Source organism: Phalacrocorax carbo, chromosome 1 (assembly GCF_963921805.1).
Source record: "Phalacrocorax carbo chromosome 1, bPhaCar2.1, whole genome shotgun sequence".
Classification (NCBI taxonomy): Eukaryota; Metazoa; Chordata; class Aves; order Suliformes; family Phalacrocoracidae; genus Phalacrocorax; species Phalacrocorax carbo.
The window spans coordinates 130,070,579-130,088,957 of NC_087513.1; the positions used below are offsets into that span (position 1 = coordinate 130,070,579).

At 42.9% G+C, this 18,379-nt stretch overlaps 1 long non-coding RNA gene across 3 annotated transcripts; it reads right to left on the reverse strand.

Annotated features, from left to right (window-relative positions):
- Positions 1-6,187: 6,187 nt before the first annotated feature.
- LOC135317606 (uncharacterized) lies at positions 6,188-17,704 on the reverse strand. Of its 3 annotated transcripts, none has more exons than XR_010376390.1 (5): positions 16,967-17,704; positions 9,768-12,778; positions 9,555-9,656; positions 7,083-7,226; positions 6,188-6,386 (listed from the first exon to the last, which is right to left on the reverse strand). It is a non-coding gene; the product is annotated as an uncharacterized LOC135317606 (long non-coding RNA). The 3 variants fall into 3 exon arrangements; XR_010376388.1 differs by having other exon boundaries at positions 9,768-15,225; XR_010376387.1 differs by having other exon boundaries at positions 9,768-17,704.
- Between the last annotated feature and the right edge of the window lie 675 nt (positions 17,705-18,379).

The window sequence follows — 18,379 nt, forward strand, 5'->3', positions numbered from 1 at the left end:
GTTACACATAATCTTTAACCTTTTTGTGGTGTCCTGAACTTCAAATATACTTTTGCATCTTTTGCTGATACTGCTTTTTGCCAGATTCTGGGGTTCCTCTTCACTGTAAACAGCAAGATATATTTCATTTGATTTTCTGCCATAGTTTGCAAACTGTAGCTCATAGACTGGTCTAGAAGAGAAAATAGGCAAATACAGCGATTATGTCTATTCACAGTAACTTAACAATTAGCCCTAAGCATAACTTTCAGCAGATGAGGTTCCGCAAGGAGAAAGAAAAGAACCATTAAAGGAAGACTGTGTCTCCTCACTAATTCAAGAAACCTTTGTCTGGGTTATAATAGCACTAGTTTTCGGTCAGAGATAAGCTTTTCTGGTACGTATTGTACAGCCATTCCTGTACACCATCCTAGTTTCCAGTTCCTCTTAAAGGCGGGGAGTCACATCAGGATGCAAATATGGTTGCTCAGGTTTGTGCCTCCAGTGGGTCTCAAGACCAATGCTGAATAAGAATACCACAATGTTTTAATTTGTCTTTATATACATAGTCCAAGGGAAAAGTAAATGCATCGCGTTCACTTGGCATACCTGTGCATCCCATCTCGGTAAATGTAGCAGGCCGCAATTCAGGCTTGAAGGCCTGCTGTCAACAGCAGGGGGCTTTTCCAGGAGTGCTGCTTGGCAAAATTTCCTGGGCCTCTATACAGAGCCTCCTCAGAGAAGATAACTGGAAAAATACTGTAATTCAGCAAGAGAAGCAAATGAGTAATTTTTTTCAACTGTTCTACCTACTAAACATAATCTGTGGCTTGTTTTGCAAGTTATTCTGATGATCAGTGGGAAAGCATAGCCCGAGAACTTCATGGATGGGGAGAAAACTTTTGCTTCAGTGTTTGCTTGTAGATGTGTGCTTTGAGATAAGAGGAGTGATAAAATGCCATTCCTCAGGTGAAAAACGGATTCTGTGTGGAGACCTAACTACCTGGAAGTCTTACTTTCTCCACATTGCACCATCACCCAGGGCTATACGTTTGTTGTAGGATGGATTAGCTTTGATTAGATATGGATATGGATGTGGACATGGATAAGAATGGAATTACTGGTGGTCCAAGGTCATCTTTACACTTCATTAAGCAACTGAATACTCAACATGAAGGTGTCACACTCAGATGATTAACAACATTTCCACATCCACGTAGTTTTAATGCATTTCTTCTCGGCTGAAACCAGGAATGGTGTGTGATGGACACACCAAAAACCAGAATGAAGGGCACAGACAATTTTATTATTAAGGTTGCTGAATGCTTGTCTTTAGAAGCCATTTTCAGTTCTGTTCAGCAGATGTTCACCAACCCTTAACCACTTGACCAGTATTGACTTCTGGTAGTTTGGTGTTACACATACATAATGGATAAGATACAAAGACAGCTTTTCTAAGTCCAGGGAAAGGAAAAAAAGTGTTCATCAGGTGCACTCACGGCTGAAGCCACAGCATAAGCAGGCCTAGATATCTGTGACCTATAGCTCAAAGGGACTGTGTCTTGTTTGTGCTACAGATATTACCCTTGGAGGAGCACAACTATTGCATCTCATGTTTCCAGATAAGATACGGTGTCAAATATGAGCTGGACTTCTCTACAGAACACATCCAGGCAGCCTGGGGATAAGCAATCACCGGGGATAAAGCAGTGCTGGAATGAGTTGCTCTAATAAATTGTCCTTTGCTTGACACTTTCACATCACTCTGAGGGGGACACGAGGGGACTGTGACCAGTGTCACTCCTCGCTATCCTTTTTTAATGCATCTAAGTGAAAGCTGGAGTCCAATTCTGCTAACGGAAAAATAATCTTTCTGAGCCAGGCACAGTGCAGGGAAGGGTAACAATACCAGGTGTAAGGCTGTATTTTTCAGGTGTATTGTTTTGTCTCGTGGCTCACTGGTTATAATGGTATGGTATTTAACAGCTTGTTTGTCACACTTAGACCTATTGTATAATTTTTCACCTGTTAGGATCAGACTTTGAATATTTTATTGTAGTCTGTATTTCTACATGAAAAATGTTTTCATTGCTATTCAGTAGCAGCTGAAAAATTAATGCCATAAGAATATTAAATATTGTTCCTCCCAAATAAATGCCTTACTATACAAGTGAAACTGAGCCCCTTTCCTTCTCACCGACACGTTATAAGTGACACAAACTGATAATGTGATTATCTTGTGTGTGAAATATTTCAGATGTGCTGCAGTGGTGGTCAGCACGGTATTATATTCAGACTGTAGAACATTAGGAAACACACAGCATTTCTAAGACATTTTCCTGTCCTTTTCATTCAAACTACATCTCCCTTCCATATCACATCTGACGTATTCATGAGTATCATAGTTGCAATTCTGATCTTACAGGTTTGAGTTCACTAAGTTATCAGAAAACCTAAATGTAAAATGTTTTTCTTCTACAAAGTCATTTAATATCATCCTTCTAAATAATTTTAATTGTGAAAATAAATATTTCAATTGTTATGATTATTGCCAGCATTGCCAGCAGGTCGAGGGAGGGGATCCTTCCCCTCCCCTCAGCACTGCTGAGGCCACACCTGGAGCACTGGCTCCAGTTCTGGGTTCCCCAGTACGAGAGAGACATGGACAGACTGGAGAGAGTCCAGCGGAGGGCCATGAAGGTGATGAAGGGACCTGTGAGGAAGGTCTGAGAGAGCCGGGACTGTTTGGCCTGGAGAAGAGAAGGGTCAGGGTGGGGGATCTCATCAGTGTGTATAAATACCTGCAGGGAGAGGGCACAGAGGATGGAGCCAGGCTCTTTCCAGTGGTGCCCAGTGACAGGACCAGAGGCAAGGGGCACAAACTGAAACACAGGAGGTTCCTGCTGAACATCAGGAAACACTTTTTCACTGTGAGGGTGACCGAGCCCTGGCACAGGTTGCCCAGGGAGGTTGTGGAGTCTCCGTCCTTGGAGGTATTCAAAGATGTCCGGACATAGTCTCAGGCACCAGCTGTAGGTGGGACCCCGCTTAAGCAGGGGGGTTGGACTAGGTGACCTCCGGAGGTGCCTTCCAACCTCAACCAGTCTGTAATCCTGTGATTATAGAACAGGAATGAGGAAATTGATTTTCATATTTATTGTTACTCAGCATTAACACTGAGAAATTTTATTAAATGTTTGCATATTTATTTATTGTCTCAGCCTCCACCAAGAAATTTGTTTAAGACTAATGTATTACTTTCAAAAGCCCAATGTCTGACAATTACTTTTTACTAAAATGTTTTGTTACAAAGTCTCCTGGCCACATATACTGATATCACAGAGGCTTCTTTTTCTTTTTAGTGAAATACAGACATTCCACTCAATCTTTATGATTTGATGTAGGTTCACATAGAGACAAAGACAAATGTGAGGCACGTCTATATAATCATGTGCACTTTTAGGATGTGGGAGAAAAGTGCACTTAAAACGTCCAGCTCAATACAGCACAGTATTCTGCCTTGCCACGCTGAACAAACCAAAAGAAGCTCCTAAGAATAATATTCATGATATAGAAAAATAGCTTAAGACATCTCTTGGTAAACAGTTTCAGGGAAGGTAGGGAGGTGAGACAGCTCTGAGGAATAATCTGTGTCCTGGCCCCAGCCGAAAGTCACTCAGCTGCCTTGCTAAGGCTCAGGCTTAAGAATCAAAGGGCGCCCAGCAGTTAACGGCTCTAGATAAGCCAGTCCTGAGTCATCATGGAGCGCTGCCTGCAAAAGGCTGGACTTGGCAATGCCACCTGAATTTGAGGATCCTGTTCTAACAAGTGAAAAGTACAGCTGGCAGCAGTGGCTGTATCAGGCTCTCACCTTGCCACGGGCACCTGAGCTGCAGCGAGAGGCCACCCCACCTCCCCTCCTCCCTTTCCCGGGTATGCCTCCTTGCCCCGCTGAGGGCACAAACCCAATCTCAGGCTGTGCCGTCTTAGGGAGCTGAACCTGTAGAAGCAGAGAGGTGCTCCCACTTCCCTGCTCCTCACCAAAACAGCAAAGGGAAGAGGTTACAGAGCCTTTCCAGAGCTGCGAAGGAATCAGGGCAATATTAGAGCCACTCCTTTCAGCGTGAGATTTGTTCAGCCATATTAAAGTATCTCGTCTTTAAGCACGGCCGGACTGTAACTATAGCAGATTCAGACGTCAGGTGGGACTTCACTTAAATCAGCACAATGTAAAGCAGATTTAAGAACGTGCGACCAGTTACTGGTTTCAAAGGATGGTCATGGCAACCTGAACTGAAAAGCGGGGTGTTTTCTCCCACCAGCTACCACCTAAATTGCCTTCGAGAAGATTACAGGTGTGTTATGATAAATCCTTTTGGGAGACACTAAATCTCATTACAAGTCAGCAACAACCCTGGGCCTGTACCAATCAAGGTTTTCACTGAACTGATTAGAAAACCTCTATTGCCCAGTAGGGCAATCAAGACAAGCACACATCCATTTTAAAAACAAACAAAACCAAACAATCTGTAATCTTATGACTGTAAACACTTGTTTTATTGAGCGACTCATGTTCCCCCTATGGAGCAAAGCAGCTATAGCATCAAAAAGTCAGTCGTTTAGTCAGAAAGGCAAACACGGGCATTGCCAGGAGAAAGAGCAGCTTTATAGCCTTTAAAGCAGCACATAATCTGACTGTACCTCCTGCCACCTTTGCAACAGGCAGTGCGGCAGAAGTGGATTTTAGCCACCACTCTCGGGTATTGCAGTGGGAATATCCAGTTGTTAAGAAGCTCAGACTAGTGTTCCTTCATAAGTCGACTACTGTGATTACCCCAAACAAACAAGTGGACTAAAACTGGAAAACTACCATGCTGTTGTCAAATAAAACATTGTTTTCAAAATCATGTGAATGTATTTGCAGATAAAAGCAGGCTGGCTGGGGCGGAGAGCATCATATCAAGTCACATTTGCAGGACTCGGCTGGCGAGCGGTGCTGTGCTCTGTACCTCAGAGTGGCCCAGCTCTGATGCTGGCAGAGGCAGGAGTAGTTGTGCCACCAGAGCAGACTTACTGCACGCTCCATTCTCTGCTAAAGGAGGCACTTAAAACAAGCTGCAATGGTTTTGTTTTGCTTTAATCATTAATCAAAGGCAAATAAAATGCAATGAAGGAGAGCAAACACGAACGCCATGGGACAAATGCAGGCAGGTGTTTGAAACGCAGGGTAGGTTACCATGGCTAATTCAGGGGAATGGAGGTGGGGAGAAAGGGACAAGAGGAGCTCAGGAGGCAAAAATTTGCTTTCATTGGGAAATTGTATTCACAGCAGAGGTTCCTGAGTTTTTACCTCATGTGAGTGAAGACCGTCGTAGTCTGCTGAAGGCGGCTTGACATGTTACAGTATGTGACTAGGCTGTTTGAGCTGTGTGGTTGTAGACATGTGGGTGGCTGCCTGTGCTGGAAACATTCCTGAAACCGTCTCCACAAGTCTTTTCCCTTCAGCAGACACTAATTCTACTGTGTCACTGCAATCTAGCTTACTCAGCAACATACTGCTGCAAGCTTGTTTTGTTCGCAAGGAGTACATCGGTGCTGAAGGCAAACCTCTCTGGCGAGGCTGACAATGCAGTCCTCTGAAAAAAAAGATTTGGTGAGGAAGGAGGGAGTCCGGGCTGGTCTCCCAGTCAGATTCTTACTTTGTAAGTATTTTTATAACCGTCAGGTCCTGAAAAGTGAAACTGAGATCCAAAAGGAAAAATGAGGAAGCGGGGAGAGAAAACAAGTTGGGTCACTGATGGTTAGATTTGTAGATTATGGCTGTTGGTTAAAATGACAGCACCTGTAGCCTGATGAGATACAGCAGCCTCTAAGGCTGTTAATGCACTACAAGTAACAGGATTTGGGGATATGAAAAGAGAAGAATCACAGCGTGAGATTTAAGTCCTAGCTTCTACTTTGAAAACTGCCTTTTCAAGAGGCAGAAGTCCAATACTCCCCCTTCACATGCTAATTCCCTTGTTTCAACAAACTGGTATTCTCCTTCACCTCTTTACATTAGCATAAAATGAGGAGTTTGAATCTGCATTTTTCATAGGCTTCAAAAGACAACCAGGCTTCAAAATTTCCAAAATGCAACTACTCGGGAATAGTTCATACATGCAAAATGGCAGAGTATCATAAATGCAATACTCATTTGCCTCCGGCATCCAGAATGTAATTTCCATTTTTATTTTAATCACTAGAGATCCATTGTTCCAAATTTCTTTAAATAAATGTCCCCCACTGCTGCCCATAGCTTCTGCAGAAACAATTTTGAATATTTTGCAGGCAAAAATAGCAGAAGTGTTGAAATTCATGCCGTTCCTCTCCAGACTAGATGGCTGATGAAATGCACATTTCAAAGCCTGTGAAAATATGAGCCAGAAATAAATAGCAAATGAGATTATCCTTATATTGATTTCTCTGCAGTACATTCTGATTAACTGGCAAATCAAAGAGGTTTTTTTCCAGCTGCCCCACCAAGATCACATTCTTCATTCTCCATATGCGTGGTTTCTGATAAGTAAGTGCTTCTTTTCATTATCAGATACCTGGGGGCTTTTCTGCTCTGCTTTCCAAAAAGCTTGGTCTTCTTCCTGTATGTCTGAACTTTCAAAAGGTGGATTCTAATATTCTCTTTGTTCTCTACAAAAGACTTCACCACAAAATTTATTGTTCAGATCTTTTACAGCCCCTTTCAAAACCAGCACGCCTCACTGAAGGCATTCTGGTGCACTTGGTCGTTCTTAAGGTGTTAAAGCAACCACCAGAACAATTTATCTGAGCCTGTGGGACATTTTCTATAACTAGAAGGTTTTTTTTTTCCGAAACCAAAACCACTGCGTTTATCTGAAAAACTTTCTGTGATATAATCAATGGTTAGTTGAAGGACTGTTGCTGGTGTTATCATGAGCTGTTTAGCCTGAACTTCATGATGGTACCAAAATATCTGAAGGGCTAGTAGTCTCACCTGCCCTAATCACAATTAAAAACCCCCAGTGTTAATGATAAGTGTGACACCAGTCTAGGTGTCATGACAGAGAGCAATATTATGCCTTTACCTTTGTTCTGATAGGAATGTGCAGCTAACTTTCAAACACTAAACAGAAGCCCAGATGTTCAGCTGCCTGTGACCTATGGCTTGCTTTTGTGGTGGCACAGCTGTGACGCCTGGGCTGAGTTTTGCTTCAAAAGTTGTTGTCTATCTGCAAGAGAGAGAGTGAGATAAAGCCACATCAAAGTAAGTACATAGGCAGAAACGAAATTGTAAAGGCAGTAACAGTCACCTGGGAAACACTGCGGGGGAGGGGGGAGAGAAGGGGAAGCAGAGAGTTGGGGTGAAGATGCAACACCCTAAGAAAGAAGGCAGAGACTCAGCAGACAGCAGCTTGGCCGGACGAGGGATCACGACCCTCTCCAAAGAGCCACAGAAACAAAAACTCCCCTCCTGACCAAGAGCTGCCTGCCCAGTTACACTTGTAATACTTAGCTGAGCAGCCTGTACTTCAGTAATAGTTGATACTCAAGTAATACCTAGCTGAGTAGCCTGTTAGTTGTGCCCATGTACTGTATGCATCAGTTCATACAAATAGTTACCATATGTTTTTAAACATTGCAGTCTTTTGGCATAGTAGAAGGTGCCCAAGGAAAAATGACACAATGAAAAAAGGTTGCAGGTGTGAGTGCTATTCCTGGCTCTTTCCTCCTCTCCCTCTGTCCCTGCTTCATTTCTTCTTGCCATGCAGTAACCTTCGGGGCCTGGAGTGACCACATGCCACCAACTAAAATGGAGACGGATAACACGCATCATGATATAGTATTGCTACCTAACAGAAAGGGTTGCTGTGAAGGGGTGAAGAATTTTTTTCCACGAGTAAGTGGCATCAACAGGCTCTCTCCAGCCCTATTTAATAGGAGAATAGGACATTACATTCTGACAGTGCCTCTTTAACCAGAAGGAAGGAAGGAATAGGCTCTCACTACAGGGCACATTGAGCTTGGATTTTCTACATCCTATTCCAAACCACAACGATAAGACAAAAAACTACAAGGTTGAAAATAGCTACCCTGTATGACTGAATCCTCCTAGATGGAAAATTGCAGGGTGCCTTTAAAATGCTCCTTTAAAAGGCACCATGGACTGTGAGGCAGGGCAGTGGGTTATGTTACTTCTCCGTATGAAATAAAGTTTTTCCTGTGTGGTACCATGTCCATCAATGCCGCAGAAGAACAAATCCCTGGGACAGTCATAACTAGTACTTCATACAGGGGCAAGGGGAAAGGAGGAAAGAAAAGAACCACAAAGTAGACACATTCTCACTAATTGATAGCAAAATTCTCTAAAAGTTTTAATTTGAAGGAAACAACATACAGTATAGAGATTGGTGAGGGACAAATTCAAGGACTGCTCCCAAACAAAGACTGGGGGAAATTTCACATTAAGCCTCAGGAACAGTATCTCCACATACATTTGGCAGGTAGCGTGGCATCATGGGGGTAAACCCACGCAGTGCAACAGTTTGTTTTGAGGACTTGATATCTCCATTATTCACATTTTGGCCTAGCTCTAGGCTGATGCTGTGGACTGGAAGCCTGCTGGCAGCTGAGGAATGCTAGGTGCACTCCTGGAGCACATCTTCCCCTTGAGCTGCCCCCAAAAGGCATCCCGCCAGAGCACTCAGAGATCAGCCCCCTGGGCAGCCCAAGGCATCATTAGAAACATGATTAGGAGATTTGGTTCACAAATGCTAATCCAATTTAAAATGTTACCCTAGGCGCATCCAGTCTGGCAAGCTGTAAAAATGCATCCCTGAGGAGTTGTTTGCTTTGGGCCCAGCAGGGGGTGGACTTCAACACAAGTTAGAGAACCAGCCCAAGGTCCCCCCACCAGTGCCTCCACTTGGAGGGCAGGGCTCAAGAGCTGTAGGTGTATCTAGCTTCATGTCCCATAAACAGTCTTGTGTTGGCAAGGCTGAAGGTCAGAGCAAAAGGTGGGATAGGAGTAACTTCAGTGAATTTGTGATTTTGAAACAAAGGTGTACTGCGAGTAGCACCCACCTGGCAGGGCTAACATAGCAGGATCTGAGCAAGAACAACTCAAACTGCCACCCCCCTGGTTTTATTTACGGTTTTTCTCTACAGGGATGGTTTGAAGGTAAACCAGTTTTGATTCTTACTGCTTATGCTATTGGCAGTAGTGATAACAACAGTAACTCCTACTAAATATTTTGGGGAGTGTAAGTAAAAGGAGTGAAGGGATACAAATATTCTGTAAATACGTTTTTTTCAAAACAGTATCCAGGAGGGGCTGCACCATGCATTATTTCCCCCCAAATAGATCCCTCTAACCTTGCAGCTGGTGTGATGTGACCGCTGCTGGAGTGACACACCAGGTTCACATCACTTTGGGCAGACATTCCTCAAAGCAGCCAAAACGAGCTGTCCTCCAAAACTGAAATCAGCAAGACTAATTTAACTATAACTGAAGGCAAAGAAATTGAGCTCTGCATGCTAATAATAAATTGTAAGCTTACCAATGAAGGCAGGAATCTGCAATACAATATACACAGAACGAGACTGCGCATCAAAGAATCCCTTGTCTCCCGTGGGAAAAGCTCTCCACTACACCCCAGCACCTGTGAATCAAGGTAAGAAAGCGCAGTGAGTTGTTTAAGTGTGCCATCTAGTGACTGCCATATGCTTGACTGAGGACTGCCTATGGGTAAGTCACTACTTGTGGTGCCTACATATAGGAATTCCTCGCGCTTCTGTTTTTCAGAACATCCCTATGTCCCAGATGTCACGCTGGATGCTTCAGACTGCTGGTGACACCACAGCTGCCGGTAATCTGGTTGTTGGAGAAGGTGAGAGAGAGTGGATTCAGCCTTTAGAGGCTACTTAGGTGGAGTCACTGAGCGTTTGACAGTTACCGTCACTCTGTAATCCATGAAATAACTGCCTTACCCTGTGGGCGCTACATTTAATTCCTTAGCCGTGAAGAAGCGTGGAAACGGGAGGGGGAGGAGGGAGGGTGACACCCAATTATTTTATCATATTCCTTTTTTTTCTTCCTTTCTAACAAGAGTGGGGAATTAAATACAGTGATTTTGACTTTATGAGCAGAGTGAAGTTTCTTCTCAAGGTATAGCACTAAACTCCCTATAGAGACTGTAGAATTAAAATAAATTAAATGTAGGTGAACTATATTTCCCATCATGGCACAAATATGAACACCAGCCTCTTTTGCTATGTCAGTGACGGTGTGCTGGAACCTCTGAGACTGAGGCAGCTGGGGAATTACTGCCGTTATCCTTGGTGACTGCCCCTTCTTCACTGATGGTTCTCTGGTAGCTCCCCTTCCCTTGCTATGTTAGCCACTTCTGCACATGCAAATTTAAAAAGCTAAACATGTTAGCTGCAAAAAATAATGAAGTTCACTTGATTTAGCTCTTACTGATGTATAGAACCACCAAAGACTAAACCAAATAGGCTTTGTTTGGGGGACACACAGTAAGAGTAGGGCAGATGTTACTCATCAGGAAAAAAAAAACGAGAGGCATTTTGCTCATTGAGAGCATCACGGGGAGATGCTTAATATTTTTCTTCCATGGGAAATATCTTACTTTTCTAGTATTTATTTGCAACATTTTAAGAAGTCACATCTATCATAAAACGTCCTTTGATGTGTCCTAGAAAAACAAAATGGGTATCAGATCTCTGCTAAAAATTTTTGAAAGATGGGACAGTACAGACAACAAACCCAGGTGCTGTTCTACCTGCAACGTAGGACAAACAGAGATGCAAGAGGAAAGGGATGACCACATTGCACATGCGTGCCATTTTCAAGGATTATCAATAACTAGAAAAGAGAAAAAAACCCTCAGGTGGCTCAGGGATGGGGATAGCTCTTGCCCATTGCTGGGCAGTCAGCCTGTAGTTTTCCAGGAATACAGGAGTTCAGACAGGGTAAGATGGTTGGCCAAATTTTATTAATCATCTCTCACTATAGGTTTTTTAGTGTGACACAATTACAGGGGTCCTTCACCCATGCTTTGGGTGGTAGTAGAATACAGACAGAAGGTAAGAAAATTTGGGAGTAATTAATAACACAATTTTAAAGAAAAAACAATCAGCCAGCAGGCACTCAGTGACACTTTTCTCACCTCTCCTTAGAAGGGGGTTTCATCAGAGATTGCTTACTCGCCTGGAGGGAAAGCAGGGGTAGCAAGTCCTGTCTCAGACAGCCCACAACTGTTTACAGCCAGGTTTTGCCTTAGAGTCAGGCAAGATCCGTTTAGACCATCAGTGGAAATCCAGCTTGAGGATGGGATAAGGTCAGTAATATTAGCCAAATCCTATTAGACTAATAAAGGATTTGGATCGCTTCCTCAAAAAGAGCCATTCAAATAGTGGGCTTAAGCCTAGCAAATTAAGAATGATAAATCCAAATTAAACCCTTTGAGTCTTTCTCCATTTATCGGCATTCTTTTCCCTGAGGGAGAAACAGGCTAAAAATTATGACAGTGGTGTCGGTACAGTACTAGCATTGTCTCCTCTTTAACATTACAAAAGCAATTCAAAATCCCATTAGAATCATTAAAAGAAAAAAAATGTAATTAATTCCTTTGCAAGAGATTTGTGAACAGTTTTACTGAAAAAGCTGTCTCTGAGGGCACCATATGGCAGAAGCAAGGCTAACCTGAGAGCTGGCTTCTTACCCCACCGGGCTGCTGCTGGGTGCTGCCTTGTAACATGGTGAGCTGTGGTGGCTGTTCAAGAGTTGGAGGATCTGAACAAAGCACACACCTGCCTGTTCCCTTCAAAGGGATGCTGTCTGCTGGGCCAATGCTTAACAACAGGTCAATTTATGTTAAGGATAGACAATGGCTGGATAGCTCTGATCGTGATTTGGAAATATCGGTGTAAAAATTATAGTAAAATAGTTTTTATGTTGGATGGGACATAGATAACTCCCAAAAACCTTAATCTGGCACACTTAGCCTAGCATACATGTGTTACTTCATATGGCTTCGGCACCAGTTTTGCATGTCACTCAAATCTGTGTGAGTGGTTAAAAATAGAGAAATTATAGGAGGGATTTGTATGTGTGTGCACACATTGGGAGAATCACCAAGAATTAATAATTTTTTAATGTTTTCTTTTTTAGAGCTGTTGAGTAGCAATTTACATTTGACATCCACAATCTGCTGTAAGAGAGCAACTAACATTTAACTCATTACTATTTTTAAGAGACTAATATTAGCTTCCAGAAGTTGGCTGATTTTCTGACGCATAATTATAGTGACAGCAAAGACCATCGTAACTTCACAGCCACTTACCTGAGGGCTCAGTGCTGCCTTGGGTCCTCAGCAGGCAGCCAAACAAGGTAGCATGGCACCAGGGGACTTTGTCACACATCTCCCATTTCAGTGGTAGGAGCTGTTCTCCCCAGGCAGTCTGCAGGCGGGAGGCTGCCATCTTTAGGCCTCCAAGAAGAAAGTTTCAAAGGGAGGAGGGAGCATGAAAGAAGAGGGTGCCTGGTAGAAAGCAGCGCGTAACCAAAAGGATGAGAGAGGAAGAAAGAAACAGTTGAGCTTTATCTCCTTAAAATTATCCACAGGCAGACAACAGGCAGGACTTGGTCTGGCAGATGACCTAAGGGCTTTGATCTTCCTTGTTTATGCAGCGTAGGTTCCTCAGCAACTCCCAAGGCAGCTGGCACTGCAGAAAAAATTATCCCCGAGTTGCCAGGTGTGTCCTGTAACACAACAGCTGCTCAGTAAGAACCAGAATGAAATGGCCAATGTATTTCTTGTGAAATAAGGGCTACTTAACCAGAGCTTGAAATTTGATCCTTTTGGGAAGTAAAAGATAAGGCACACAGGGAAAATAAAAAGCTTTGGAAATATAAACAGTCATCTCCAATCAAAAGCATGAATTTTAATGTATTAGCCCCTCAGGTTCACTTGCTCATGCTCCCTTTTTTGTGCTACATAGGAGCACCAAGGGGGGGATGCTCCATGTAAGAGAGAAGAGAAGATGCTCTCACAGCTCTGGGGATTTGACATAGGAAATATTGCCTATAACCAAAGCAACCAATTCAGAAGCGAACGATTTCTCCTGAAGCACAGAAGTAGCAGCAGCTGATGTCATGAAAAACAGTAGGCGGGTGAATAGAAATAGGCAACAGAAAAATGGCTATGAGAATTGCAGTCCAGAATTTCAGAAGCAACAGTAATTCACAAGCAATGAGCTACAAAAAGCAAAACTGACCGAGAAAGGGAGCCATTGTCAGCTTGCATGAAAATGCAGATCCCTACCACTTGTGTGTACCATTTCTGGCGGCATGAATTCTACTTGATGGGCATGCACACAAATCACAAATGCTGCTTCTTTGAAGAAAGAAATGCAAGCTCTGTTTACATTCACCCAAAAATACATTGAGGAAAAGAAAAACAATTAAGATATTGGAAGTGTTCAAAACAGGTCACCTAAGTCAGAGATATTAATCCAGTAAGAGAATTCCCAAGTACTGACTCACAAGTACCTGAAACACAACTCCTACCTCAGTGCAGACGGTTGCCAAAGATATCGGTGGACATGCGAGAAGACAGAGCTGCGCAGAAAGAGCCATGTTTCCCTCCTAGGGCTTCATGGGGCAGACTTTCTGCCTAAAAGATGCTGCTTGATGAAGCCTTGGTAGATCAGATGCCATTTAAAGCTACCCTATCCTTGCTGGCTTGCTTTTTTGTAGGAGGGTCTGCTCAGAGGTTTTAGGGGTTTAAAGGCAATGCGGTGACAGAAGATAATGAAAGGCCGCACATGCTAATTGTGAGCAAGCACAGCTCACATACCATGCTCTGTGCCACTGAGCTTGTGGCCAGATCTGGATGGCTTCTAGAATAGACATTAGTCCAGGTAACATACCTGTGCTCTGCTGCACGCTGCCTGCTCACATGGAACAGGCTCTTCTTGTCTGTAGCTGTCAAGTCACAGCCTTCTTGCCAATAAGCTGCAGTATACTCACACCAGTGGGACTAATGACAGCCTTGGGGGGAGAGTTGACTTGGCTACCAGAAATTAAATCGCTCCTCTCCCTTGCACACTTTGTGGTGAGAGGTCACTAATGCCCTGAGCTGTACTAGTGCCATGCTCTAAACTATAAGGGTAGTGTCATTTACCAGAAATAATATCTGGTTTAGGCAGCTAATATTACCTGATAATACATAGAAGTGGTGATGATCGGGGTTTTATCAATAGCTGAAACTTTAAGATAGAAAATTAGTTTATATTTTCTGGCTACATTTGTACATCCCGTGTACACATCTGCTTTCCTAATTAAGTGTCCTACCTGGACATCCTTTCTTTTTGAGTATTACACGACATCCACATTCCTAGGAAGAACGCCCTTAAGGATCAGCCCATGGCTCTCCTGCAAACATGTATTTTAACATTTGCAGAACTCAGGCTAAAGCCCTGGTCTAAAATCACATTTTATGATCTCCTTTTAGAGATAATAGAAGTGAGTAATTCTGAGAAAGTCTGTATTGACAGGAAGAAAAAGAAATAAATAGAGCACCTTTCAAAATAAAAAAATTACTCATAGCCTTGGAAAATAAGGTTCAATTTTTCAAAGTTAACATGGAAAAAGTACAAGTCTGCAGAGAACCAGTCTAAATAAATACTAGAACACCCTACACAGCAGATACGGATACCAAAAGGACAGTAATAGAGCTCTAGGGAAACAGAACACACCATTTTCATGCCAATGAAATTAGTCCCTCTACCATTAGGCTTTACATAGGTTTTGATGTTATACCATGTGTTAATTATTTCCAAATCACAAGTGCAAACACTCACCCTGATTGGAAAATTAGCAGATTTCAAACTCAGGTAATTTCCCCCTAATGAGGAACTTGTTGAACTGAATTTAACAATTAGCTCACACCCTTTGCTGGCTGGATATGGCAAGACTAGAAGGAGACACTGACACTCACCTGTTTTGGTACTTTGGAATAACGCATGACTATAAATTCAGAAGTCATTTTCATGCTGTTTCTAACTCCTCCTTTGGTTCTTAAGGCAGTGAGCCTCAAAGGGTGATGCAGGAAGAGGTGCTGCCCATACTGAATAGCTCTCCCTTGTTCTGTGACCTTGCTCCTCTGGGCCAGTTCATTTGGGTGCCTTTTGCTATGCACCAAGCCTCTGCAAAAAATATTTCACAGCTTTGAAGAGTAAAACTTATGATTTATTCATCAATATATGTAATGTGTAGGTAGAGCTAACATGCTGATACAGCACCTAAGGAGCCCCTACTGGCTGGGCAACCTTCAGTCAAGAGGGTGAGGATTGGCTTCTGGTGCTGCTTGGAAAGGGCTGATGATTGACATTGTTAAACTGCTGTCCCTGAGCTACCTAGTTTTGTTTCCGTAGAATTTTGTATGGCTTTCGTGTTGGTTTTTTTCTCTTCAAGGACCCTTGAGCTGCTAATTATCCCCGTATCAACACTCCCCCCCCCTTAGCCAGCAATCTCACCTTTCTTCTAATGGCTCTGCTCTGCAAAATGTCTCACAGTGCTTTCTCACATTTTAGCAGTTCTCTAAGATGTCTAAACCAATTTCAGTCTGTATCAAAACTATGCCTTAGATCCCAGAATGCATCTGTGATCCCATGCCTGAATCTCTTGAGGGGAAACTGACACTTTTCAGCTGCTAAATTGCATTAAAGGAAACAAAAGTCATTTTATCCTACCATTAGTTCTCTACATAGGCGTGACCCTGTCTGCAAAATGAATGCTGGGCAGTTGAGTCTTAAAGAGGGTGGCCTATCTGTAGTTGTGAAGGGAAGAGACATCCACAAATGAAAGAGAATTGCCTTTGGACAAATATGTCTCCCTAGAACTGACCAAAACCATCCAAAATATTCCCAAAATATAAGTCCAACTTTTCCCCAAAAAGTGTAAATATTATTCAATAAAATCTTCTTTTCAGTGCATTTTCTGCAGTAGGGTTTTCTTTTCCTTGTTTGAAGAACAATAAAGAATATTCTGAGGCTTCAAGCTGCCTTAGGTATGTTACAAAGCACCTGTGCCTTCAAGTGCTGTGCTGGCACACCAACTGCTTGATTGTTTGGCAGTAAGTGGCATCAGTATAGGTATAACAAGTTTTTCTGAATGTAAAGAAAGGGTAACAAGAATTGAGAAATGGCAAAAAAAAGAATATTCCTCAAAAATAGAGTTCTGAGCTCTTTAAATGTGCTGCTTTGATTGTCTTTGTGTATAGATATTTTAATAGGAACTAGAATTTTGAGAAGTAAAGAATGCAGGTTTGTGGAAGGAGATGGTACATCTACTAATAAGGCTGCACAATGATCTGCGGGGAGTTATACTAAGATGTGACTTTGCAGAGAAAAATAGCCTAAGCTACTCTGCCTACTTTCTCTTGCAAGTCAACAATACAAAGGTCTGTTCTTCACATCAATTCCACAACTGACAAAGAGATGCTCTAACCTGTAGCTCTTACTCAAATGAGGTTATGAATGCTGAGAGCCCCTCATTTTATCATTCTGGTGGATGCCATGTCTAACCATGATCTAACTCAACTAACCAGTATTTAACTCAGATGCTCTTAGCTTAATTTGTGATCTTACCACATGTAAGAGGCAGCATTTTTGAGAGCAGAGAGGTGAGACTGGGGTAACTCAGTAGCCTGATCCTAGCTGACACAAAATTCCCCTGTGTGGCTTTGAGCAAGTTCTCTAGATTTCTCTGCCTCAGTTCCCCTTTACTAAAACAAAGACAATCTTGCTCACTGAGTCCAGACAACTGTTAGAATTATCTAGTTAACACTTTTAAAGGGATCTAGAGCAGTAAAGAAAAGTAAAGCAGTATGTTATCTAGCCCTTTCTCCCCACAGATTGCGCTTTAAAAATAACAAATCCATTTTACCTGGGAGCTAGGGACGTGCAAGCAGATTGATGAACTGCCCTGAAGGAATGTGTGAATGGCTGTCAGGAAAACCAGTAGATTCCAGCTGTCAGCGGCAGTCAGACCTTGTTTAAAAAGGTAAGGAAGCCAAGTGGCAAAGTATTGAATAGGTGGAGTTGTTCCAACAGACCTGTTCTAGCATTTGCATTAGCTGTGTAGCAAATAGCTGCTGTCTTCCTCTCTGTACCTACACTCTGTTAGCCTACGCTAAATCTACCTATTCCTAACTTGTTCAGTTTACTATGATTTGCATTCTTATTGCGTTATCTAACTTTCTCCTCTACTCCAGTTCCGGGAACCATGAGGTCACAATTGAACTCCTGTACCATCATCTTTTTTTTTTTTTTTCTTAGCCTTTTTTTAGAATCAGACTCTGCATAGAAAGGAGGCTCTGTTGTCTGGCTGTCCTGGGCCAGCAGCCATGAGCCTACACCCTTGCACCTCCTCCCTGAGGAGCACTCCCTGTTTTTTTCCTCTTGAGCAGGGAGAATGAGGCAGGGGTGAGTATGAGGGTACAAGAGTGGATGGGACAATTGGAGGGAGGAGGTAGGGATACAAAGGTCTATAATCAGCAGAGCACCCTCTTAACACCTGAACCAAATCCTTTGGGTTTTAAGTCATGAGGCTTTTGCTGCTGAGACTCCTGAAGCACAACGGCATGTACTTAAATACACCCTTCACTGCCCACCCCCCATAGCTACCCCCTACCTAGGGAATGACAGCTTGCCTGCGAGGAGATCTGCCGAGGAGACCTCTTCAAGGTTCCAGCGCTGCCTGTGCTGCAGCCAACAGGAGCTCACACCGTGGTCTTCTGGAACAGAAGGGATTCAGTTAGGGTTGTTTTAAAAATAATAGCTTGAATGACAGATGGAAAAGAGGAGCACTGAGCAGCTTTTGTTTGCCGGCCCACTCCTGCAACATTACAAGGTGCTCGCAATCATTCTACCCCCTTGTGCGTGTGTGCTGTTCACACTGCGTACCCCTGTGTGACGCTCCTGGAGGCTTTGTGGTCAGTGTTCACCTCCACACCTGCATCTTTAGTGCATGGCCATCCAAAACACGTAACTCATCTTCTCCCCCTGCGCCGTGTTGTAATGAATTGCTTCCAAATGCCTAAATTCTCTTAACCTTTGATCACACATCTCTATGTATGCTTATCTATTTAATGGTGGTGTGCCTTTTATCATCACAAAAGACACTGATAAAATTACCTTTACCCTTCCTTACACGATAATCCCGAGCAAACATAGCATAAAGGTTATGTGCTCTCCTTAACACTCATTACTTTACAGCAGCTGTGTAAAATTAGTTGTGAAATTTATCTTCTAGCTTTCGTTAAATGTTTTCAAATGCTTTAATCACAGAGATGTAATG